This window comes from Protopterus annectens, chromosome 3.part0, assembly GCF_019279795.1.
Source record: "Protopterus annectens isolate FY-2018-M chromosome 3.part0, PAN1.0, whole genome shotgun sequence".
Classification (NCBI taxonomy): Eukaryota; Metazoa; Chordata; order Ceratodontiformes; family Protopteridae; genus Protopterus; species Protopterus annectens.
The window spans coordinates 480784270-480811036 of NC_056731.1; the positions used below are offsets into that span (position 1 = coordinate 480784270).

The window sequence follows — 26767 nt, forward strand, 5'->3', positions numbered from 1 at the left end:
CCACATCTAAAGACTTTATTCATAAACCAGTCTTCCCCGCCACCCCCTCCCGGGTCCCGTATCTTGTTGGCATCTTGTATTGGTTTACTAAAGCCTTGCTTGTCACCAGCTCCTGTTTCTACTAACATCCAAATGAATCTTGACTTTAAGCAACTGACTTATTGTATTTTTAATTAGGTAGAACGGTAGGTAAGAGTTTGTTATGGTGATGTAGTAAGGAAATGTACAGTAAGGAATGGAACGCTGAAAACAGTTGCCTATTACAAGCAAAACCACTAACAGGTATATCTCAATGTTTACTTCCGGAGCAAGTATTTATTCCCTTAATTATATCAAGATGATAGTAGGGCAGTATGCAAAATTATTGCAAGTATGCAAATATGAAACCAAGACGGAAAAATTAACAATGACAAATGCTAGGGAAGTTAAGGAAGTGAATAAGAAGTTTCACTTGAAGCAAGATGGTAAACTGAATAACAGGATCAGTCAAACTTCCAAAGTATTACTCATCAAGAAAGACTTAAGGAAACCTCAACTAACATATATGACCATCACAAATCATAACCTCAACAAAAACACCCCTCAGACAATAAAAAAAATAACATTTTTGCAGGAGAATAAGCCAGCCCTTTACATCCACTCATCCACTATGTTAGGTCTGCATAACTCCACTAATTACACATGCCAACTTTGAAGTCACGCTCCCATTATCCAAACATGTGTGTGTGTGTGTGTGTGTGCGCGCCCGCACGTGCACATATAGGCCTGTGTGTGAGAGGGGTGTGTGTGTATGTATATGTCTGTCTGTATCTATCTGGCCAGCTATGTACTTGTGTAATATCTATCTATCTATATTCAGATATGGTTGTAATGTGAAATGTTAAACTTCTGGTTGCTTGACTTATTTGTACTACATTCTAAAAAGCCAGATGCAGTCAGTGCAGTGTCATGTAGTTGAATAGTTTGTTTATTGTGTTATGCCTGAACATTGTGAGTGAGGCAATAGTCATGTTCTTTTATTGCTATACCTTTGTTAAGGAAGGAAATAACCGTTGGTGCAGTTTCTCATTGTGCACCAACAGTGATTAATTTCTTCTAGGAGATTTCTCCCTTGTTCATATTTGTGTGACTATGTGGCTCGTGTGTGTGTGTCTGTGTGTATGTATGTATATATATATATATATATATATATATATATATATATATATATATATATATATACACATGCTTGTGGAAAGTTGGGGATTGAACCCTGCAAAAAAATGCTTGCATTTATTTATTTGTTATAGGTTTGTATTTTGCTAGTGGGAAAATTGGATTTTTTTTAAATTGTGAGTGTTGGATTTTGTTTATTCAAGCCTTTGTCCAAATCTCCTGTGTATTTGATGAAAGGGATTTATTGATATGCACACACACCTGCACACACACACGCACACACACACACACACACACACACACACACACACACACACACACACACACACACACACACACATAATCAGTTACTTTAACAGGATGGACCTTCAGTGAGGTTACACTTGATAGAAGTATGGTTATTGAATGAGGCTATGATAAAGACTGCAAGATCTGTTATTCAGTCCACTGTGCAGAAATGACTGAAAGAATAAAAAGAGAAAATGCATATGTTTTTTTTTCCCTAGATATTGTCCTTAAGGCCTCCCTCAATAGACTAGTGCCCATTTTTTCCCTTGTGATTGGTAGTGGTCCTGATGTACGTGAGTTAGAGGGCCATCCAGAGGGACTATCATTCAGGCAGCCAAAAGAGTTGTTTTCACTCTACCATGTCATCTTGGCTATATGAGCAGTTATGATGACTATAACCCCATTCTGGGCAGAGAATGAGTGATGCATGTCTACCACATACTGGAGACATGGTGAACTGTGCACTCTTTCTAGTCATGTATTTGCATTGCTGCACCTGTGAGTGTACACAGGTGCATGCACCTAGCTAAGCTCCACCCTTACCCACAGAATGAGCATGGCCATCCTTTTCTGCAGGCTTCACAAAGTGCCCAGGCCAGTGTTGAAGTCAGGTTTAAGGCCATACAGTTCTGTTAGTGTAAATAATTCAGAAATATGTGCTATGCTGATGCACTATAGATTACACTATCACTATTTGTTTGCCAAGCTTGCAGTCACTTCCACTGATCATTTTCTGTGAGAGCCCAAAGACTGTGAGCCAGGTTTATACATAAAGATTGCTAATTGAATGAAATTTTGGAAAATTATAAATGGTTCATTTAATGTTCTGAGTTTCAGTAGTTATGTTACTACATCACCATAACATAAAACCAAAAGGTCATTGAATCCCATATATTAACTCATTTAAATTTGAATTACATTGTTTAAATAGGAATGTTGTTGCAGCCCATAACATAAACAAAAACAAAATGTCACTGAATCACATTATTAGATTCCCCTATAACACCTGAAACATTCTACAGTAGCGGTATCATACCTCTCAACTGTCATATTTTTGATCTGTTGCTCATAAAATCTGTGATTTTCTGGATTTTTGCAGCAAATCAGTGAGGACTGAATTCACTAAAGAATGATAGGCATTTCAGTTTCAGACATCATATCCTTCAGAAAATGTATGGTGGCACAAGACCTTTTATTCTAGGAACCTTCTAAGTTTATAAGAGCAATATTGTAAAATTTGTCCCTATTAATGCAGCTTTATCTACCCCATTATTTTGGCTTTGTCCAGGTGTTTGTGCTAAGAGGTTAAGAGCTATGATCAGTATACTGTTTGAAGTGACACCGTTAAAACATTTATACAAGTGCATTTTTATGTATATATGTAGTCTATTGGCCATTTTGGGTCAATTCCTAGCTCTTTTCAGCCCCCTGTAATAAAGCCCGCTTTAGCGCGCTTTTTCGCTTGTATTCAACTCAGCACAGCTCCTCGTGGTGCCCTGCAGAGTTCTACAAGCAGCAGAGAGCAAAAGAGTGACTTTTTCCTGGCTTTTTGATTACTTACTGCTTAGCGACTGCATTTTCGCCTGTTTATACAGCTCTGCATTCTATTTAAACTGTTTTTGTGTTGATTAACTGTTTTGCACTTTTAAAAAGTTATTTGTTGCTTAATTTTACCTGTAGGCTAACACACTCAAGTGCGCTAGCCGTTTAAAAGCATTTATAGCATTTACTGTCTGTTTTTCCTCTGTTTTCTGCAAAAAAAAAAAAATCTTGTTTTCCCGCCTTACTGAACTAGAATAGTCCAGTCTTCAGAGTTTGCTGATCTCTGGGCTTTGGCTTGGTTCCTGTGCTATTCCATATCCTTATTTGGATAAAGGGAAGCTTCTTTGTTCACCAGTGGGAGTGGGGAGCACTGAGCAGCCTATTTGTCCCTAGAGCAGTGGTTCCAGCCAGAAACTTGTAGTCTATTGGCCATTTTGGGTCAATTCCTAGCTCTTTTCAACCCCCTGCTATAAAGCCCGCTTTAGCATGCTTTTGCGTGATTTAGCGCGGAGTTGCCCATAGAGCACCATCGGGCAGCGCAGGTTAAACAAGGTTAAACTATTTCTGGCTCCGTAAAGTCTGCTCTTCAATTTTTCCCTTAGAACTTCTCTACTTGCAATCTAAACAGTCTATTCTCTATCTCAAAAGCTCAGCACTTGCTCCTAAAGCATTTTTATATAGGTAAAGTACTTATATACTAAACAAAGTACTACATTAGCCTAGAATCCCCTTGAGTACCCATTTCCCTATAGGTCCCTTCTGACTCAGTTACACAGCAAACTTTTTCACTTTTTCAAGCATGTCGAAGGGTCAGTTGCTAGCGTCCTCTCCTGTTCAGCTGGTGAATCTGGGCATCTTGAGGCAATGTTACAATTGCCTCATGTACACAGACAACCCACTCCTTTTCCCACAAAACACAAATACATGTGAGAGATGCAACTATATAGCCAAACTGGAGGCTGAGCTCTCTCAACTCAGGACTGGCAAGACCAGACAGGAGGAGAAGGAAACCACGCACACCACAAACCCAGTTTCACATAGAACTATCACAACTGCAAAACAAACACATAAACACACAAAGACATACTCGGAGGCACTGATCAAAAATCTACCAAAACTACAGAGGCCTCCAAAGCAGACACCCAAGCAACTGCCACCTCAAGACATAAGACATGCAACACATAGTTCTCAAAGTCAGGGTGCTAAACAGTCACAGCCCTTAAGGCCAAACACAATGCCAGACACACTTGTTATAGGTGACTCCATAGTCAGACACACTGACGTCCCACTCACCAGACTGAACAAGGAAAAGATCACAGTAAGCTGCCTGTCAGGCGCTAGAATCCGCCACATAACACAAGCACTCAGGTCACTCCACAGCAAGTACAAGTATGACTCAGTCATTGTCCATGCCGGTGTGAATGACCTGAGACGTACCTCCCTGGACTACATGAAAAGAGACATAGAGGAGCTCTCAGATTATGTAGCCCAGGCCGGTATGACCCTGACCCTGAGCAGTATCCTACCCTCACCAAGAATGATGCCACAATACAGAGACAAAATGATCAGCTTTAATAATTGGCTTAATTACTGGTGTCATTCTAAGGGGATCCAATGTCTGTCTGCCTGGGGTGACATGCTTGACAAGCCACGCTGCTTCGCAAGGGACGGCTTGCACCTGTCACCCCTGGGCTTCCGGATATTGGCAAAGGCTCTTGCCACCCCATAGAGCCTTTATTAGGCAAGGCTCAAATGATAAACCTACCGCCCTAGAAAACAAAAATGGAGAAAAACTAAGGGTAATACTGCTCAATGCCAGAAGTCTAAACCTCAAGAAGCACACCCTCAAAGCCCTCCTCAGTATGGAGAACATCGATGTCTGTGCTGTGACTGAAACCTGGTTCAAGGCTCCTGAGAGCACCCCAGCACTATCAGGTTATACCTCATATCATGCGTTCCGGCCCCAAAATCCAGACCGAACCACAGGGGAGTATCCATATTCATAAAGGATACCCACACCTCCAGGTTAGTGGCAACGCACGAAGCATCGGAGACCATCCAGGTGCAATTAACCATAGGTAAAACTTCCCTACAGTTTGTAGCATGCTACAGACCACCTTCTCAAACTCAGGAAACCCACACAGCCTTCCTGAAGACACTGGAGAGTATGAATGTCTCTCCAAACACCATCATATTGGGTGACTTCAACTACCCAAACATAGACTGGGAACATTACTCAAGCCCCAACACCCTAGCCCAAAGGTTCCTGGAGATCATAAACTCAAATGCTATGGAACAACTAGTCACCATTCCCACAAGAGGAGAAAATATACTAGAACTGATCATCACAAACATGGGGACAAAATGCTCCACACCAGAAGTATATCCCTCATTGGTGAGATCAGACCATAAATTAATCTCATTGGAGATCCACATCCCGCCCCCACCCCCAGCAAAAAAGACCACAGTGAAGAACTTCTCAAAAGCAAACTTCACACTTCTTAAGACTGGAGTGGTATCCTTCAAGGCCCCCGAGCCAGTGGAAACCACAACCCACGCTGCTGAAACCCTTACAAATGCCTTCTACGAGCACCTCCAGGAATGTATGGATCAAGCAATCCCTAATAAAATCAAGACCCTTTCCACCAAAGGCAGGCGCCTGGTCTGGTGGACCCCAGCCATAAACAAACTCTACAACAAGAGGAGAAAGCTACTACATGACAGAGCAAAATCCCTAAAAGGGAAGGCATCTCTGATCAATACTAGCAAAAAACTACGATCACTCATAAAATCATCCAAGGCCAACTTTGAGAGAAACATCGCTAATGACACAAAAGACAATCATAAGGCTTTCTTTAGCTATGTTAGAAACCTGGATGGAAACTCCCAGATATGCTCAGAATTAGTCCAAAATGATAAAAAAATCACTGAACCCACAGACATTGCCAACATACTGGCAGACAGGTTCAGTGCAAATTTCTCCCCTCCCTCCCCCCCAAAAGGAGAAATATCTATCCCACCAGAGTCTAGCCTCCCAAACATCTCAGATGCCTAGGTGAGAGCTGCTCTCTCTAAAGCAAAAAACACAGCATCAATGGGACCGGACGGTGTCCCCGGCTGTGTGCTACACAAACTCAATGAGGAACTAAACCCACACATAAGGTTGCTGTTTAATCTTAGCCTTACTACAGGATACGTACCCAAAGAATGGCGTACGGCAACTGTGGTCCCACTCCACAAAGACGGTGCTTCTACGGACCCTGGAAATTACTGCCCCATAAGCTTGACGAGCCTTGTCTGCAAAGCTATGGAGAGGATCATAATGGAACTCATAAATAAAGACATTGGGGACCTACAGACACTGGATCCTACCCAATTTGGCTTTGTCAAGGGCAGATCCTGCCTCTTGAACTTGGTCGACTTTTCAAACAGTCACTAAGGCCATTGATGAGGGTAAGGCAGTTCACACAGCCTACCTTGACCTAGCAAAAGCGTTCGACACAATACCCCACTCGGGCATCATAGAAAAGCTCACCAGCTTAGATGTAAACCCATATGTCACAAGATGGGTTGCAAACTGGCTCAAGGACAGAACACACAGGGTTAGAGTTGCTGGTGCCATGTCAGACTCTAAGCCGGTCACGAGCGGTGTCCCACAGGGCTCAGTCCTGGGCCCCCTCTTGTTCGGCATTTATTTTTCTGAAGTGCAGGCAAACATAGGGGGATTGTGGCTGACAAAATTTGCAGATGACTGCAAACTGGGCACCATAATTGACACTCGATCAGACACAGACATCCTCCAGAGAGGTCTCATAGAAATGGATAACTGGTGCCAGAGCCATGGCCTTAAGGTAAATGCCAAAAAATGTATAGTCATACCCTTTGGGAAAAACAAGGTAAACCCTAATTACCACATAGGTGGTAATCCATTAAACACGGAAGAAGTTATCAGGGACCTGGGGACCCAAGTTGACAGTAACCTCTCTTTTGACACTCACATTGCCAAAGTGGTTAGGAAGACCTTCTACATTGCCCACCTGATCATGAAGGGATTCACATCCAGATCAGGAGAGGTCATTGTACCCCTGTACTCTTCACTTATCAGACCAATGATTGAGTACAACGCCCCATTCGGAATGTACCTTACCCGACACCTGCAGCAGTTGGAAAGACCCCAAAAGTTCCTCACCAAAAGGGTAAAGGGGCTCAAACATATGTCATACGATGCCCAACTGAAGAAACTCCAGCTCTATTCAGTCGCATACCGTCTGCTCAGAGGTGATCTGTGCCTGACATACAAGGCCATGTCCAACCCGGAATTAATGGACATGCTCCACCTCAAAAATCCAAATCCACCAGAGCCACGAGAGCAAGAGACTTAAACCTCAACACGGATATAAATAGGACATGCTGGAGGGACAGATTCATCACCCAGAGACTCCCTACACTATGGAACAGAATCCCAGTCCATGTGAGGCAGAGCCCCTCACTGACTCTGTTCAAGAGGAATCTTGACGAGTGGATGGGAGATCGTAGGTTTACCCCGGGAATCATCTCTGTGTCACTGCTGGACAGAGGCACAGCAAACTAATGGGTATAGTATTCTCATCCTAAGGGGTGGTGAAAGCCACACACACTCTGGCTAGGCTTATAAATGCCCTAGGGCAGATAGCCTAGTATGAACCTATGAACCTGTATAGTTTTCTGTATCACTAATACAGCTACCATAGTGTATCTGATGGTGTACTCATTACTGGATGTAAAAACTAAAGTCACAAGTTATTTCCAGTCATAGTTTATACTATTCTGATAGTCTGGACCAAAATATGTAAACACATAACTTCCATTTCATTTATGTGATTTATGTGTAAGGGGCATTCTCTAACCACATGTGTCACATTTTCCTTTGAGTAATTATCACAGGAAATCCTCTTTTCTTCCACTCTGATTCTGGTATGCCATTGACTACTTTTGAATATCACAAATTTGAATTAAGTGTAATTGAACATTTAATCCCTGCGGCTCATGTTGGTCAGATAGAGTCCACATTATCGTGATCACAGCTTCGCCCTCGTGACCAAACCACACCAACCATGGGTAAATCCAGCATTACCCACACCCAGGCGTGGGTTATTGCTATATTAACTCCCTGTTAATTGTATATAAAGGCTTTAGCAGTCCCAAACTGTTCATATCATCCCAAAATGTTACCACATATATTAAAGACTGTTACCCTTTGCCTTTATTACAATCAGTATGGCATTACTGAAGCACATCAAGTAATGTGTCCATTTTTAGTTGATCACTGCATGTGTTCAGTCTTAGATTTAACACAAATTCTATGTATGCCTGGCCCCATTATTTGGGGAAAAAATTACTCCCAAGTAGTAAGTGCTTGAGACATCCTGAAATGCCACATTTCGCAAAAGAAAAAAAATGCTAGGTCTTGAACAATTCCTTTTACTATAAATTATAAGTTTTATCTTGTAGCTGTTTATTGGAAGCTTTTGCACATTTGTAAATTTATCCACTACCTGTATTTCGCTCTTTAGTGTCTCAAGTCTGACAGCAAATAAAAGCAAACAGTCAACATAATTGAATGCAGCAAAAAGTGTATTTCCTAGCCTAGATGAGCATTGCTTCCTACCTCAATAGCTTTGAATACATTCTTAATATATATATATATATATATATATATATATATATATATATATATATATATATATATGTGTGTGTGTGTATGATAAACCCTCCTTGACACCCCTATTTGTAATGCTTCACTTGTACCCAAGCTGAATTGTTATACTTATGACTTGATATATAAATCCCTTTCCTAAAAATAATCTCCCATAACTTTATTCTGTTAATAATAAAGTCTTCTTCAGTGTCAAATTATGTCAACAAACGTTTTTCACATCTTATCACTGAATTTTTCTTCACTATATACCAAAAATGCAGTATCAGTAATGACATTTTTGACATAAGCAAACTGTATCTGACTGATGGAAATTTTTGAAAAGTATATTTTTTAAATCAGAATTATTGCAGCGACACTTTTAAGAGAAGTATCTAATAACGTTATTGATCTGAAGGATTGTGAGACACTGAACTTGATTTTCTTTAGATGCAGACTATAATACCTCATCACCATGTTGCAGGAAAGGAGATGTTATTTATAGCCTCCTCATATAAATTTGTTTCTCACCAAGCCCATTTCACTGCAAGAGCTTATATAGGTTCATAGGTAGGTACTAGGCTACCTGCCTGAGGGCATTTATAAGCCTAGCCAGAGTGTGTCGGCTTTCGCTGCCCCATTGATAAATTAACTGATCCTCTGTCAAGCAGAGTCAATGAAGGTATTTTCTGTTACCCATCCACTCGTCAAGGCTTCTCTTGAAGAGTGTTAGTGAGGGGCTCTGCCTAATGTAGTTAGGAATTTTGTTCCAAAGCATGGGGAGTCTTAGTGACAGGAATCTATCCCTCTAGCATGTTCTATTTATTGTTGTGGCGAAGTTTAGCTCACTAGCGCGAGTGGCTCGCAGTGACTTGGATTTCTTTAGGTGGAGCATGTCCATCAATTCTGAGTTGGACATGGCTTTGTAAGTCAGGCAGAGATCACCTCTGAGTAAGCGATATGCCACTGAGTACAGCCGGAGTTTTTTCAGTCGGGCTGCATAGGACATATGTTTGAGGCCAGTAATCCTCTTGGTTAGGTGCTTTTGTGGTCTTTCAAGCTGTTGAAGTGTCTGTGAGTTACATCCCAAATGGGGCATTGTACTCTATGATGGGTCTGATGAGTGATGTGTAGAGGAGCACTATAACCTCTTTACTTCTAGATGCAAACCCCTTAGTAATTAGATGGGCCACATAGAAGGATTTCCTAACTACTTTGGCAATATGATTGTCAAAGGAGAGATTACTATCTACCTGGGTCCCCAGAGCTCTTATTACCGCTTCTATATTAAGGGGGCTGCCGCCTATGTGGTAGTTCATGGGTGTTTTGTTTTTCCCAAACGGGATGACTATGCATTTTTTGGCATTTAGCTTTAGGCCATGACTTTGACACCAGATGTCTGTCTCAGTAAGGCCTTTTTGGAGGATGTCCGTGTCAGCCAGAGAGTCGATTATGGCTCCCAGTTTACAGTCATCGGCGAACTTGGTCCTCCTGTGTTTGCCTGTACTTCTGAGAAATATATGCCGAACAGTAGGGGTCCCAGAACAGAGCCTTGCGTGACACCACTTGTAACTGGTTTAGAGTCAGACCTGGAGCCCGCTATTCTTACCATGTGAGTTCTGTCTGTAAGCCAGTTGGCAACCCATCCTGTGATGTAGGGGTTTATGTTCAGGCTGGTGAGATTTTCTATAATACCCGAGTGAGGAATGGTGTAGAACGCCTTGGCGAGATCAAGGTAGACTGTGTGAACCACCTTTCCCTCGTCTATGGCCTTGGTAACTGTCTCGAAGAAGTCAACCAGGTTTAGTAGGCATGATCTGCCCTTAACAAAGCCGAACTGGGTCGGGTCAAGTGTTTGGAGGTTCCCAGTATCTTTGTTAATGAGTTCCATGATGATGTGCTCCATGGCCTTGCAGACCAGGCTAGTCAGGCTTATGGGACGATAGTTAGCAGGGTCAGTTGTGGCCCCTCCTTTGTGGAGCGGAATAACCATTGCTGTGCACCATTCTATGGGCACATAGCCTGTGGAGAGGCTGAGGATGAACAGCGTGTTTAGGTGGGGGGTTAGTTCGTTCTGTAGTTATTTGCAAGACGCAGCCTGGGACACTATCTGGCCCCATTGATGCTGTGTTTTTGGCTTTTGAAAGGGCTGTTTTCACCTGTGTTTCTATGATTTCCGGGACACTACATTTTTCCGGTATTGTTGTGGGACCTTTTGAAGGTGAGAGGGAGGTGAAGTTTGCACTGAATCTATCTGTCAGTATATTGGCAATATCAGTAGGTTCAGTATATGCCTCAGTAGGTTCAAGTATATGCCTCACTCCTGTTATCATCCTAACTAGCTACTTTTGCTTTTTTTTTTTTTTAAACAAGAAACATCTTTATTAAATTATCATGTATGACACAGGCCAGTTTACATTTATATAAATGAAAATAAACCATAGCGAGACAATCACAATTGCAGACATTATACATTCCAAACAGTGCCGACAAAACTGTAGCTGTAAACATTTTATATCACTTTTAACATATCCAGTCATAGTTACTCAACCATTACATAGTTCACACAAATCCTGCCTATTTTTAAACCTCTGTCCTTCACTGCATGTATTGATCCCACATTTCCCATTTTTTCCTGTGTAATTGCTCCTACCCTTTTCTAAAGAACCCAGTTCCAGTTGTTTATCTCTGTTTCTATCTTCACTACTTCTAGTAAAGTTGGTTTAGACTTTGATTTCCATTTTCTAGTAACTGTGTTTTTGGCAGCCATCATAATTAAACTCATCAAGACCTTACTATGTCTAGGCAATTCCTGTTCTGTATCATAGCTCAAAAAATAATTTCTTACTTCAATTTGCTCACCCAGCATCTCTGACAGAGCAGTCTGCAGGAAATCTTTAAAGTCTGCCAACTCATTACACTCCCAAAATATATATTCCCAATTACCTCTTTCTTCCAAGTAACGGCTCCAACTTTTTCTGTCTACTTGAGGAAAAATTCTTTGAAGTCTAGTTCTAGATTTTGTTGCATATTTGGGAGACATATGTAAATCTTCCCAATTGTTTCTTTGCGAATTGCTTATCTAATCTCTCTTCCCAATCTTTCCTAACCTCCTGTAATTAATTCTTATAAATATCATGCAACATTTTATATGTTCTACTAATTATTCCTTTCTTAACGATGACTTCTGTTCTAGATTCTGTTAAAACTCTACCAGTGCTGGTCTTTCATTTACAGCCCCCCCCCATTTCTTTCTCTTTGCCTGTACTCTGATATCAATCCTTGGTGTGAGCGCAATCTCTAGCCTGCAGTCCAAATAAGTTGTTGGCATCTTCCCATTATATTACCTTTCCCTAGTTATTTACTCCCAGTACCTTGGTTCCTTTGCCAGTTTTCTGCAATATATTCCTGTCCATTGTTGCCTATTGTCTGTATCCCTAATTGCAGTCATCTCTATTGGCAGAATCTCCTTTCTTCACTCCCGTGTTGACTTAGTTCTTAGAAGACCTTCTGCTAATTTGTGAATATAGTCTGTATGGTTGTTGTTCTCCTTAAAGGTCTTTTTCCAAAATCCCAGTCTCTCCCTGTTACTTGAGTTTCCCCCGTTTCACCATCATCTTTTTCCACTTTGAATTATAGTTTTCTGCTTGTGATATGTATACGAGCCTTAACTGTGTTCCTCTGAAATACCCTTTCAAGTTGGGTAATTTCAATCTGCCTTGTCCTACTGGAAGACTGAGCTTATCCCACTTGACTCTTGTTGTCTTAACCTCCCAGTTAAAACCCTTCAGCTCTTTATTAATTGCTATCCTTGATAAAAATATGCCTGACCAGTTTATAAGACTAAAGGGACTAAAAACATTTTAACTGCTTGTATATTACTATTGATATCCATATAACAGAGCTTCAGTTTTCTCAGTTTTGTATTATCTTTTGTTTAGTCTCTTCCCACATATCCTTAGCTGCCATACCAGTATCAGTTTTAATCCATACTCCTAAATATTTCATTGTATCATGTCCCCATAAATGTGGATATTGCTGAACCAGTTCGTATGTGGGTACATCATTTACTGCTTTGCTTTTGTTTTGGCTTATTTGATTTTGCATCCTGATAAGGTTTGAAACTGCCTCAATATGTTCCACAGCACTGCAATGTCTCTGTCTGGTTTTGTCAGATATAAAATAATGTAATCTGCAAATAGCTTTTCTTGACTACCATACCAATTATATCCTTGAATTTTGAGTCCCTTATTTTCTTTGCCAAAGTTTCTAAGTATAATGCATATTATATGGATCAATGTAGTTTTTGTGGAAGGGAGGCAAACATTTGACAACATAACAGAGAAGTAAATTCCGTGAGAAGAAATAGCCAGGGAATTGTTATGACTAGGCTTGTATAGGCCCTAGGGCCGATAGCCTAGTACCAACCTATTAACCTATAAACAGAACAATGATGATCCAGAGGGAAGCAGAATGTAAGAAAACACCACTGTTGCCGGTGGGTCTTGATACAGAGAAAGCATTTAACAGGGTAAGCTGGATTTTATGACCAAAGCAATGGAAGCATTTGAATTCCCTGATAAAATGATAAGGTTGATTAGGAGGTTAGATGAAGGATTGGAGGTGAAAATTAAAGTGGGTAGGGTCCTCTCTGATACCTCTGCCTGAGCAGAGGAACCAGGCAGGGCTGTCCTCTCCCCTTAGCTATTTTTGCTTTTTACCATTTTTGATTGCATCAACTTCTAATTCTTTTGTAATTTTTTGACTGTAGTCAATCTAGCTACATGCCATTAAAGTGGTTCCATCCACACCAAGGTCAGTTTAATCTCATAGTATTTCTTCCACACTGAACCTATTATTTGCCATTTGTTAGTTTTCTTGTACATGTCTAATTTCTCTCCAAAATACCTTTTTATCGTTTCTTTGCATGGTCTTTATTCCATCTTCTTTCTGTATACATTTCTTTTCCCACCCTTGAATTGACTCCTGTAGTTTTCCTTGATTTAATTATCGGTCTGTGGTTAAGTAGTATCCTGTGCTTAATTTTTCTGAAATATGTTTTATATTCTATGCTATTTGCAAATGCTAATCAAATCAGCCTGTTTTTCTCATTCCAACTTCTTTGACAGCATCATTTTTGCATTTCTTCAATATGTCCTCATTTAACTTTGCAATGCTGTTGTTTTTTTTAATCATCTTCCTTTTCATTTTACTTTTGCATATATTCTAATTGCATCCAGGAAATAAAAAAAATGTAGTTCAATTTGAAAGTAGTTTGATTGTGTTTATTGACTCTAACTGCATCCAGGAAACAAAATTGTAGTTCAGTATGAAAGTAATTTGATTGTGTTTCTTGACACAGGCTTCCAATGTTATGTTATAGGTTCATAGGTAGGTACTAGGCTATTGGCCCTAGGGCCTATATAAGCCTAGCCATACAAATTCCTTGGCTTTCGCCATCCAAAAAAATAATTTTCCTGTGCCCCTGTCGAGCAGAACCACAGAGGTGAAAGTGAATTTCCTATTTCCCATCCAATCATCAAGGTTTTTCTTAAAGAGGACTAATGAGGTGCTCTGGTTGACATGAATGGGTAGTCTGTTTCAGAGTATAGGAAGTCTCTGGGACAAGAACCTATCCCTCCAGCATGTTTCGTTTATTGTGGTGACAAGGTTTAGGTCCCTGGAGCATGTGGCTCAGAAGGACTGGGACTTCTTCAAGTGTAGCATTTCCAGTAGCTCTGGGTTTGACATGGCTCTGTATATGTCAGGCAGAGATTGCCTCTGAGTAGGCGATATGTGACAGAATATAGCTGGAGTTTTTTGAGACGGTCTGCATAGGGCATCTGTTTGAGGCCAGTGATCCTCTTTGTGAGGTATTTCTGCAGCCTTTCCAGTTGTTGTAAGTGTCTTGTGAGGTACATACCAAATGGGGCATTGCACTCTATAACAGGTTTAATGAGGGATGAGTAGAGAGGAACAATGACCTCCTTCTTTCTGGATGAGAAACTTTTTGTGACGAGGTGTGCCACATAGAAGGATTTCCTGACTACTGGGGTGATGTAGTTATTAAAGGAGAGACTACTGTCCACCTGTGTCCCTAGGTCTCTTATCACACTTTCGGTGTTTAGTGGACTACCGACTATGTGTTAGTTAATGGGCACAGGGTTTTTCCCAAAGGGAATGACTCTCCATTTTTTAGCATTGAGCTTGAGGCCATGGCTTTGACACCAGGCATCTGTCTCAGTGAGGCCATTTTGTAGAATGTCCACATCATTTGGGGATTCAGTAATGGCTCCCAGTTTACAGTCGTCTGCGAACCTTGTTAATCATAGACCCTCTGTGTTGGCCTGAACTTCAGAGAAGTAGATGCCAAACAGGAGGGGACCCAGGACTGAACCCTGTGGTACTCCACTTGTCACTGGTATGGAGTCGGATTTGGAGTCGGCTACTTTCACGGTATGGGTTCTATTAGTGAGCCATTTGGCAACCCATCATGTGATGTAGGGATTTATGCCCAGTCTAATGAGTTTATCTATGATTCCAGAGTGGGGGGATGGTGTTGAAGGCCTTGGTGAGGTCTAGATAGGCTGTGTGAACCACTTTACCCTCGTCCATGTCTCTGGTGACTGCTTCAAATAAGTTAATCAGGTTTAGGAGATATGATCTAACTTTCACGAACCCAAACTGAGTGGAGTCCAGAACTTGAACGTTACCTATGTCTTAGTTTATAAGTTCCATGATGATACATTCCATGGCCTTGCAGATCAGGCTTGTCAGGCTAAAGGGGCGGTAGTTCCTGCGGTCTGTGTTAGATTCCCCCCTTGTGGAGTAGGATAACCGTAGCTATGCACCATTCAGTAGGCACAAAACCTGAAGTGAGGCTATGAATGAACATGGTACTTAGGTGGGGTGCCAGTTCATTTTGTAGTTCATGCAGAACACAGCCCAGGATGTTGTCTGGTCCCATGGATGCTGTATTCTTGGCTTTGGAGAGTGCGGTATTTACCTGTGTGGCCATGATTACTGGGACTTGGCATTCTTCCGGTATTGAGATGGGCCTGTTAGGGGGTGAGAGGGGGGTGAAATTAGCACTGAACCTATCTGTCGGGATGTTGGCAATATCAGTTGGTGCTGTATATTTTTTGCCATTGTGCTGTAAGTCAGAGCAGATCTGAGTGTTGCCATTGAGATTCTTGACATCATTATAGAATGCCTTGTTATTGTTTTTAGAATCTGTGGCAATTTTGTTTTTGTAACTAGTTTTGGAGGATTTTATGAGGGATCTCAGCTTCTTACTGAGGCTGACAAGAGAGTTTTTCCAATCATGGGATTTTACTCTTTTTTGCAACAGTTTCTTCCTTCTGTTGTAGAGTTTGCTTGTGGCAGGGGACCACCAGATTGGCTTCCTTTTTTTGGAAGACAGAGTCTTGGTTCTGTTTGGGATGGCACGATCCCTGCACTCGTGTATGTGTTCATACAGTGCATTGGTGTGAGATTCAGCAGTCACACTTCTACTTTCCGTCTGCATAGGTGTCATGAAGTTTGCCACTTCTATGTCAAGTAGCATGAAGTTGGCTTTGGAGAAGTTTTTTACAGTGGTTACCTTAATGGGGGGTGGGAGCAGGATGTGGATGTCTAGTGTGATTAGCTTATGGTCGGATCTGACCAGTGAGGGGCTGACCTCTAGTGTGGAGCATCGGTCGCCCATGTTGGTAATGACCAGGTCTAGGATAATATCCACCTCTTGTTGTTAGGTTAGTACTGCAGGTAAATAATAACTTTCACTTCTTTCCATAGTTATACATTTACTTAATTTAACTAAATATTGTAATGTTATAATGTAACCAGCCATCAGATTGCTATTTCTTATTATGAAAGTATGAATAAAACTATTATTAATTGTGCTGGTGGCATTAAGGTTCACCAAATTGCATGATGATACTAGGTTTAAAAAGAGGATTCCTTTCTTATTTATTACCACATCTTGCTCTTTTTCCTTTCTGCCCGTCATCCTTTCTGACTTATCCATCCCTTTCAGACTGCAGCAGTCAAACAATATGAATTCTCCAGTAATACTAATAATATCTAACAAAAGTATACCTTGATTATTATCAGCGTATTTTACCTGTAATTATTTTATGACATTTCACATGTAATTTGTCCCCCATATGTTTTAAAATGTTTGTTCTTTAATCGCATCTATCTCTTCTACCCACATTTCTGAAATTTATTTTATTTATTTATTTTCCATTTGTTTATCGGGAAAGTCCAACTGGGTCTAAGCAGACCCTTTTTCAGGGAGGCCCAGGGAGAAAAAACTCCACAGATATAAACAATTACCAATATTTACAAAGTATTACAATCATTAGCAAACTTTTACATGGTACTAATACATCGAGGTAGTTGGGCACAGACATACAATTACAACTGGCATGTAGTATATTACAGGCTAGACTTGCACACAATAGGTTTGACATTAAAGAATAGAGAAACATTATATGTACAGTCAGAGTTCTTAGGAAATAAAACATCTGTAGCTGGAGAACAACATGATGGGTTAATCTTAAGATATAAGAGCAGGAGAGAACATGAGTTTAGATTTGATATTAAAGATATGAAGCAGGAGTGAGTAGGAGTGGGAGGATAGTACATAGGCAGGAGTTTTTAAAAATTACAGATTGGCAGGGGACAGGGGAGAGAAGAAAAAGAGGAAGCGGTAAAGGCTCAGTTGGATGGCAGTTTTGTGTGGATGGTTAAACAATGATTAACTGGGTCTACTGCAGGAGCACAACCATGTTTGTTTGAGGTGTTTCCTTAGTAGCTGTTTGAATTTGGATGTGCTTTCAGTATCGAGAATGTATTGTGGTATACTGTTTTAAGTCTTAGCAGTTTTATGAGATCGTCTCCATATGAGTTAGACCTGCTGACCTTCAGGAGTGTTTTGTTAGATAATTTTAGGGACCTGCTACTTGAGTAGAGTTGGATGATATCGCTAATGGATGGGTAGTTTTCTGGGTGGAGGGTGGAGTGAGTACTAATTCGTTGTAGCTGAGTTGGTTGGGTAGTTCTAGCCAATTAAGTTGGTTAAGGGAGGTGCAGTAATGGGTCCTAGTTAGATGGTTAGTAGTGAATCTTGCTGTCTTGTGGTAGCAGGATTCAAGTTTAGCTAAGTCTGATTTTCTTAGATTGGTAAAAATGGATGAGGCATACAGGAGACTAGATAGGAGGTGGGTTCTGCTGATGGCATGACCGGTGGATTCTGTAAGGAAGGGCTTTATCCTATAAAGGGAGCCTAGTTTAAAGTGCACTTTTTTGATTACCAAGTCAAGGTGTTTATCGAATTTAAGGTCCTTGTCTGTGGTGACGCCCAGTAGTTTAGTTGCTTCAATGGGCTCAATACAGATGTTGTTAGATGAAAAAATGATGAAGGAGCTGAGGTCAGGACATTTTCTACTATTGGAGAAGATCAGAAGTTTGATTTTGGAATGATTGAGTAGAAGCTGATATTGCTTGAGGAAGCTTTCAATATCCAGGAAGGATTGCTGAGGTTTTTTTGTAGAGAAGGTAGTGTAGGAGCTGAGCATTTTAGGGAGGAATCATCCACATATTGGATAATGTTAGCATGATGTGTGGCTCTGTATAACTTATTTGTGAAAATGGTAGACAGGAGAGGGCTTAATATAGAACCTTGAGGTAGCCCTACAGAAATTGGTAGTAAAGGACAGAGTTCATCTTGCCATCTAACATCTTGTTGCCTGTTAGATAGCTGATGAACCAGGAGATGGTAGAGTGAGAGAGGTTATAGGAGATTAGTTCGTGGATCAGTTGTTTATGGGAGACTGTATTGAAGGCCTTCGGTAAGTCGAGGAATATAGAGGATGTGAGTGAGCCAGAGTTCCTATGTTGTTTCACTGTGTCTATGAAGCTAATCAGGGCAGTCGTTGTGCTATGTTTAGTGTGGAATCCATGTTGTGTGGGGGAAAGTAGGTTATTTTTTAGGAGATGGTTAAGTAACTGGGAATGGATACATTTTTCAAGTATTTTATCTATTGGGGAAAGTAGGGCAATGGGCCTATAGTTTGTAAAGTCTATTGAGGCACCTCCTTTATGGAGATGGAGGGATGACATGAGATTCTTTCCACAGTGATGGTACATATTGCTCAGTGATAGATCGATTTAACAGTATAGAGATAGGGTAAGTAATGGGATCAGCAGCAAGTTGGAGGTATTCACTGGGCAGTAGGTCAGGACCAGAACTAGAGATTTTAAGTTTGGCTAGTAGTTTACTGATGTAGTGAGTTGGTATGGGCTGGAGTTTGAAGGAGTCTAGGTTATTTTCGACACTGAGGGGTAGTAATAATTGGTTGCTGTTATTGTCCTTGACTAGTGATAGTATAGAATTTACAAAGTGATTGTTGAATCGAGTGGCTATATTGTCAGTTGAGGTAGATGGGCTTGGATAGGGTGTGGGTATTTGGCCAGGTTTAAGACGTTGGTTGACTGAGCAAAAGATTTTTCTGGGGATTTTGTGGAACTCACTTTGAATTGAAGTATAGTATTGTATTTTATCATGCTTGATTTGTTTTTTTGATAAGTTGTGAAGTTGCTTGTACTTTCAAAGGGAATCAGAATTTTTAGAGAGTTGGAATTTATGCCATTCCCTGTCTTTGGACTCTGACAACAGCCTGTATGTGTGTTGTACTTTTGTATGTATTTTTCTTAGTGGGACTAGAGAGTTTAAGCAAGAGAGAAATTGGTAACTGAAGTATTGAACTGCTAGGTTAAGTTGAATGCATTTAAGGGAGGGGGTCCAAACAACTTGTTGGAGGACAGTGGTGAAAGTATCTGGGGTGAAATTTGATTTGTTACAGACAAATTTATATTTGGCTACTCTGGGGGAGTAATGAGGAAGATAGATGTGTAATTGGTTAGGGTGGCGAGTAGACAGCCTGCTAGGCATGAGTCAGGGTTAGAGTTGATGAGCAGCCAGTCAAGTATTGACTCTATTGGAGTGTTTGTCAGCCTGGATTATGTTGAGGATTAACTGTGAAAAACCACACAGGTTAATATGATTTGAGGGAGTTTTGGAGTTGATAGTATTCCAGTCTAAACTGAAGTCTCCCATTATAATTGTTTCCTGTCTAAGAGTTGAGCCTGTCCAGCTTAAAAACTCTTCTATGGTATAGAGGTTGTTTCCTGGGGGTAGGTAGATGGCTATTATGTTGATAAATTTGAGGGTTAAGTTGTAGGTGGGTAATTAGGGTTTCCATATTTGTCATTACTGGAGGGCGTAAGTTGAGGTGATTTTTGTAAAGTATAGTAACACCACCAGCTTTAACAGTTCTATCCTGCCTGACTATATTGAAACCAGGAGGCAATATTTCCTGATCTTGGATGTGTCGCTTAAGCCAGGTTTCGGTTAGGATAACTACATGTGGTGAGTAGTGGGCGATTGTAGCGTGGAATTCAGTTGTTTTGTTTAGTAGACTTCTGAGGTTGAAGTTTAGTATTGTGAGGTCGGTAGTTTTGTATTGGAAACAGTTAGTGGCAGGAAAAAGAGATGCTTGTATATGGGGACTAGTGGGAGCAGGGAGGGGGACCAGGATTAGCTTTACTGTCACCCTCTAATAGGATGGAGTTGTAGAAGGGGGGTGGAGGATCTTTAGTTTAGCTAGTAGCCATAGCAATTTAAAGTTGTAGTTTGTGGAAGAGTGAGTGTTAATTATCTTATGTGAGATATGCTGAGGAGTAGAGATATGAAATAGGAAAGGTGATGATATAACATGCTGTGTTGGGTGAGTGGGATTGGCTGTTGCTAGAGTTGTTGGGGAGTAATAGACTGTTATGTGGAGGTTGTGGAAGTGTGTCACTAAGGTGGTGAATGCCAGTAAGTTTATGAGAGTGGAGAGTAGGGATAGATTTCTCATGGAGGTATACATAGCATATTGGTGAAATATGGGTAGGGTATTAAACATGGGTGGTATGGATTAAGTGTGTTATTTTGGATAGGTTGACTAATGGAGTGCTGGGATTGACTGGGATGTGATAGGATGGATGGATAGGCAGAAGTTAGAATGGGTGTGTTGGGGAGAGAAATAAATGTAATGAAAGAGGGGGTGGGTGGGAATGGGATAGGGTAGGGGAGCGAAATGATCCCGAGTATAGTGAGGGTGAACAGAGCAGGTTGCACCACAGCCGAGAGTGAGCAGAGAAGGCTACCAAAACCTATCAGTCAGCCAAGATTATTTTTGTATGACTACAGGTGGGTTCCTTCTAAGGGCAAGGACCCACTGTAATTCTGGGGTTTAGTAGTTAAAGCTAACTTGCAAGAGGGTCTAAGAGTAACAACAGCAGTGGAGAGAAACAGGGGAAAAAAACTACTTGGTTATTATTGGAAGGGATTAAATTGGTTCTGTTATTTATTCATTGGTGCTAACAGAGTAGGGGAACTATATTTCAACACCGAGTAGTGTGCACTCCACTAGATGCATAGAATAGCATACAGGCATTAAAATAGCATACACTGCTTAAGTATATTGTCCTTGGGTTGCTTGGATGATGCTTGCTGAAGGGTTCTTTAGGCAAGCCATTGAATTATTAGGGCATCTGGTAGTGAAGCAGGAAATGGGGCCAGGTGGATAGCCTTTGCGGCACAGTATATTTGAGGTGGTGGGCACACTATGGTTGGAGTGGAGAGGGGCTGCAGCAGTCGCTGCACTGGATTTTTTAAAATTTCCCAGAATCTTATCTCCATGTTTATTAGTAAGACACATGCATTCCATATAATTATCTTTAAATATCTTCTATTTAATTTGCCAGTCGTTGCATTTGTTTTGCCCATGGCATACATTTTTGTCTTTTCCTTCTGTATGATTTAATTCAGCCCAGTAAATTTCTAGTATATATAGCTTCCTACCAATTATTTTTAATTTGTCGTTTAATTCTTCTGAGCACTGTCTTTTCTTGTTTGGTGTTAATTTTCTCTGTTTAGCCATTGTATGTCTTTATTGTTGATTTTATTCTTCCCCAGACTGTCCTTAAAGTGGATATTTTAAGCTTTTCCAATATGACTTTTGTGTATATTTCTAGAATGGGTTGATTGAAAAGATTAGAAACTGTAAATTTATATGGGCCTCTAAGTCAGTCCATTTTCAGTTATCGGTTTCTTTTTCCCTGCCAAATTTTACTTATCTCAACACTTCATTATAAGGGTTTATTTCCTAGCCATGTAGCTTGAATAAATCTGTACTATTTACCAAATAAGTTGTGATGCCCTTACTTTTTAAATCAAATTTCAAATGAATGATATCTCTTCATTTTCACTGACCTTTTTAACTTCTAACCCTGTCTCCCAATACCAAATTTACTGAGTTAACAAAAATCAAAACCACTTTCTTCCATTACTGTTCCTTCAAAACAGCAATGCATTTTCATAAAGTATATATTTTTACTGTCATTTGACTACTATTCGTCTTTCATTCTGTTTCACTTTGGTGAAAACCTTCTATTTTACTTTGTGGCTCCACAAGACAAAACACTCATTTATAGTTTCCCTCAAAATGTGTCTAATATCATCTACAGCTTCTATGTTGCTGTTTGTCAATAACGCCCAAACAATTGCATATCTTTTCATCATCATTTCTTGCCCTAGATTCACAAGGACTATCATAAATATTGCCTGTATGTTTCCATCTTCTTCTAACTTTATTCACTAAATTTATTTTAACTTTCTTTGGTCTTTCCTCTGTCTCATTTTCACAAGGATTAATATTTAGGTCCATTAATCTCTTCTTGATTCCTTTCTTCCTCTACTGAATGAGCTATTTTGTTTTCTTTTATTACTGAACTCACCAGATTACTTTTGATTCCTTCTTCCTTTTTTCCTACCTTTATTCACCCTTTTGACAAGGCATGAGTGTGCACACACACACACACACACACACACACACACACACACACACACACACACACACACACACACACACACACACACACACACACACACACACACACACACACACTCTCTCTCTCTCACACACACACAAACAATATTTTGTCCTGTCTATGAAGTTGCCTCTCTACATTCTTATCATATTCTATTAGTTAATTGTTCTTCATTTTCAGTATGATTACACACCATCCTAGTTAATTTCCATCAGTCAGACTAATTATATGTTAGTCTGTTCTGATATTTTGATATATACATTGCATTTTGAACTACCTCATAGGATCTTAAGAGGTTACTAGGCTAATGGCCCAGGGGCTCTTACAAGCCTAGCCAAGAGTTTATCCCCAAAAAAAAACCTCAGTCAGCACCTGTCACCCCTGTCAATGAGGGACATGGGTGGAACCCTTGAGACAAATTTTGTGGTTTCCCATCCACTCATCAAGGTTGTGCTTGAAGAAGGTCAGTGAGGTATTCTGTTTGACATGTATGGGAAGTTTATTCCAGAGACGAGGGCAGCCTCTGGGAGATGGACCTGTCTCTCCAGCAGGTTTTGTTGATGTTACATATTAAATTCAGGACTTTCAAGTGGGTAATGTGTGAGGAGTTAGACTTACAGATATGGAGCATCTCTAGTAGGGCAGAGTCCCAGATTGTTTGTAGGCAAGACACAGAACAACTCTGAGTCACCTGTATGATACTGAGTAGAGTGACAGTGATTTGAGCCGGTCCACATAGGACAGATGTTGGAGAACATGGATTCTCTTTGTTAGGTATTTCTGTGGCCTTTCTGGTTGGTGCAGATGTTTGGAGAGGTACATACCAAATGGGGCATTGTATTCAATTATTGGTCTAATGAAAGAAAAGTGTAGAGAGGTGATAATCTGATTTTTTCTGGATTCAATCCCTTTACTTATGAGATGAACCGAGTAAAAGGCTTTTCTGACCACTGCTGCTACATGATGTGAAATGATCAACCAGAGTACCCAGGTCTCTCACCACTGGTTGTGTGTTTAGGGGGTTGCCATTTATGTGATAATCAGTAGGGGCCATGGTTTTGCTGAATGGTATGATGATACTTTTTTGCAATTAGCTTGAGGCCGTGACTTTGGCACAAGTCATTAGTTGCTGTGAGACCCTCTTGCAGTATATTAACATTATTTGGGGAGTCAATGAGAGCACCCAACTTACAGTCATCCACAAACCTGGTCAGCCACAAGCCTTTTGTCTTTGCCTGGACCTCTGAGAAGTAGATGCCAAACAGTAGGGGTCCCAGGACAGATCCCTGTGGAACTCCACTAGTGACAGGTCTACTGTCAGAGGCGGAGGTGCTTATTTTGACCTTAAGGGTCCTGTCAGTGAACCAGTTGGTCACCCACCTGATGAGATTTATGCCAAGTTGTGTTAGCTTTTTGATGACGCCTGAATGGGGGATTGTGTCAAAGGCTTTGGCCAAGTTAGGGTAAGCTGTATGTACTGACTTTCCTTCATCCAGGTCCTTGGTGACAGTCTCCGAAGAAGTCAACAGGGTTCAACAGGCAAGATCTGTCCTTGATGAATCTGAAGTGGGTGGGGTCAAGTGCTTGGAGATTGCCTATGTCCTTGTTTATGAAATCCATAATAATATGCTCCACAGCTTTACAGATCAGACTTGTCAAGCTAATGGGGGATAGTTTCCAGGGTCAGTAGTGGCACCACCTTTATGCAAGGTGATGAGAATGGTAGGTCTCCACTCCACCGGGTGAGACCTGTACTTAGGCTGTGGTTGAATAGGGTGCCTAATAGCGAAGCCAGTTCTTGCTGGAGATGGTACAGAGTACAGTCTGGGATACTCTCAGGTCCATGAAAGCCGTGTTCTTTGTCTTAATCTACAGAGATGTGAGGTTGCGTGACAAGTATCGGGGATGTCAAAAGGGCCTTTGGGGGGGAACAGGGAGGTGCAGTTGGCACTGAACCTATCTGTTAGTAGGTTGGCTAAGTCAACATGATCAGTGTAGGTGATACTGTTAAGTACTAATTCGGAACAAACCTGGGCTTTACCATGGAGGTTCCTGGTGTAACTAAAGAAGGCTTTGTGGTTTCCCTTTGTTTTGGAGGCTAGTTTGATTCATAATTGGCTTTGGAGGTTTTCACTAGTGATCTAATTTGCTTGGTGAGGTTAAGGAGGGAGTTTTTCCAATTTGGAATTTGTTCCATTTTGCCCTTGGACAACAGTTTCTTCCTTTTGTTGTAAAGTCTGTTGATAGAGGATGTCTGCCCAACAGGTTTGTGTTTCCTTGAGGAGCAGGTTTTAGCTCTTTTGAGAATGGCTGAGTCCCTGCAGTTGTACAGGTGCTTGTATACTGCATTGCTGTTCAGCATAGTTGTCTGCATCCTCTGGGGGGGGCGGTGGTGTGAAGCTACAGATACCCTCCCTTAGGAGGTTGTAGTTAGCTTTTGAGAAGTTTTTTAGCTTGATTATGACAGGGGGGGGTGGTGGGATAGAAACTTTGAATGAGACAGTCCGATAATCTGAACTCACCAGGGAAAAATATACTATGGGAGTGGTGCAATAGTCGCCCATGTTGGTGAGAACCAAGTGCAGAATGTTGTTTCCCCTTGTGGAGGATGAGAAGAGCTGGTCTAGTGCATTAGAGCTGATGAAGTCAATGAATCATTGAGTGAGTGCATTATTGCAGGAATAGTTCATCCAGTCTATGGTGGGGTAGTTGAAGTCACCAGGGATCAGGATGTTAGAGGATACCTTGATGGAGGGAAGTAGATCCAGGTAAGAGGAGTGGGTATCGTGAGTTATGGAGGGGGGTCTATAGCTGGCTGTAACTTGGATGGGTTTCTTGCCAACTTTTAGTTTCACCTGGAGCAGTTGCAGGTCGTCACGCTGACAAAACAGTCTGGAGGTGTGCCTGTCCTTAATGAAGATAGAGACCCCACCACCCTTAGTCTTCCTGACCCCATTTTGGGGTTGGAATGTGTGGAATGAGATATAGCCTCATAAGGCAGGGATGCTCTCCACACCCCTGAACCAAGTTTCCATGACCGCATAGACATCAGCATCTCCCAGTTCAAGGAGAGCCTCTAGTGAGAGCATTTTCAGGTTAAGGCTCCTAGCATTAAGCAGCATGACCTTCAATTGCTTTTTGACAGATCTTTTGTGTTGGAAGATTTGTCTTTGGGACATTGCCTAAAAAAGGCACAATGGGGGAGGAGAGAGCCTTGGTCAGGATCTGGAATCCCAGTGGTGACAGGTGGAGACCATCTCTGGGAAAGCATCAAGGCCTGTCAACCATGTCATCCCAGATGGACAGATACTGGATCCCCTTGGAATGACACCAGAAACTAAGCCAGTTGTTTAAATCAATTATTTTTTGTTGGTATTGTGGTAACATTCTTTGTGAACATAGGATGCTGCTTAGGGCTAGGGTCATACCTGCCTGGGGCACACACTCTGAGAGCTCAATCATGTCTCTTCATATAGTCCATGGAGGTATGTCTCAAGTCATTCACATCAACATGGACAATGACAGAGTCATACTTGTACTTGTGGAGAGACTTAAATGCATGATGTAGCAGATTCTGGCACCAGGCAGACAACTGACCGTGACCTTCTCCTCGTCAAGTCTGGTGAGGGGGACGTCAATATGTCTTACAATTGAGTCGCCAGTGACTGGTATGTTTGGTTTATTGCTTTGCCTTATGGGCTGTTTGTGAGAGGGTACCTGACAAATCTTTGAATGCTCAAAATTTCTAACATTACATGGTCGAGACCAAACCTTCGAAATTTTAAGTGTTCGAAGATTGACTTTCAACAGCGCCATACAGTGAAGATAGGGAGAATTTCCTTTTTCTGCACTGAAGTGCAGTGTCGGAGTTGGTATATATAAGTAGGGGGGTGTGGGCGAAGCCTCCTGCCTATGCTGTTAAAGTGTTTCTTTCTTTTTTTAGTTTTTTTTTATTTGATGTTTGAACATCCTAATGTCGAACATTTGGTCTCGACCATGTAATGTTCGACATTTTGGATGTTCAAACATTTAACATAGACCCTTTGTGAGACACTGGTGCTGTGTGTGATGTGTTTGGTGTTGTGTGTGGAATGTTTGTGTGTTTTGGAGGTCTCTGCTGTTTAGGTAAGCTTTTATTGAGGATCTCTACATAGGTGAGTGTGT

General features: G+C 41.1%; 1 protein-coding gene across 1 annotated transcript in view; it reads left to right on the forward strand.

The window, feature by feature from the left end:
- The window catches only part of ADCY1 (adenylate cyclase 1), a 1911278-nt gene that overhangs the window by 1367557 nt on the left and 516954 nt on the right, over window positions 1–26767 (forward strand). The window lies entirely within an intron of this gene.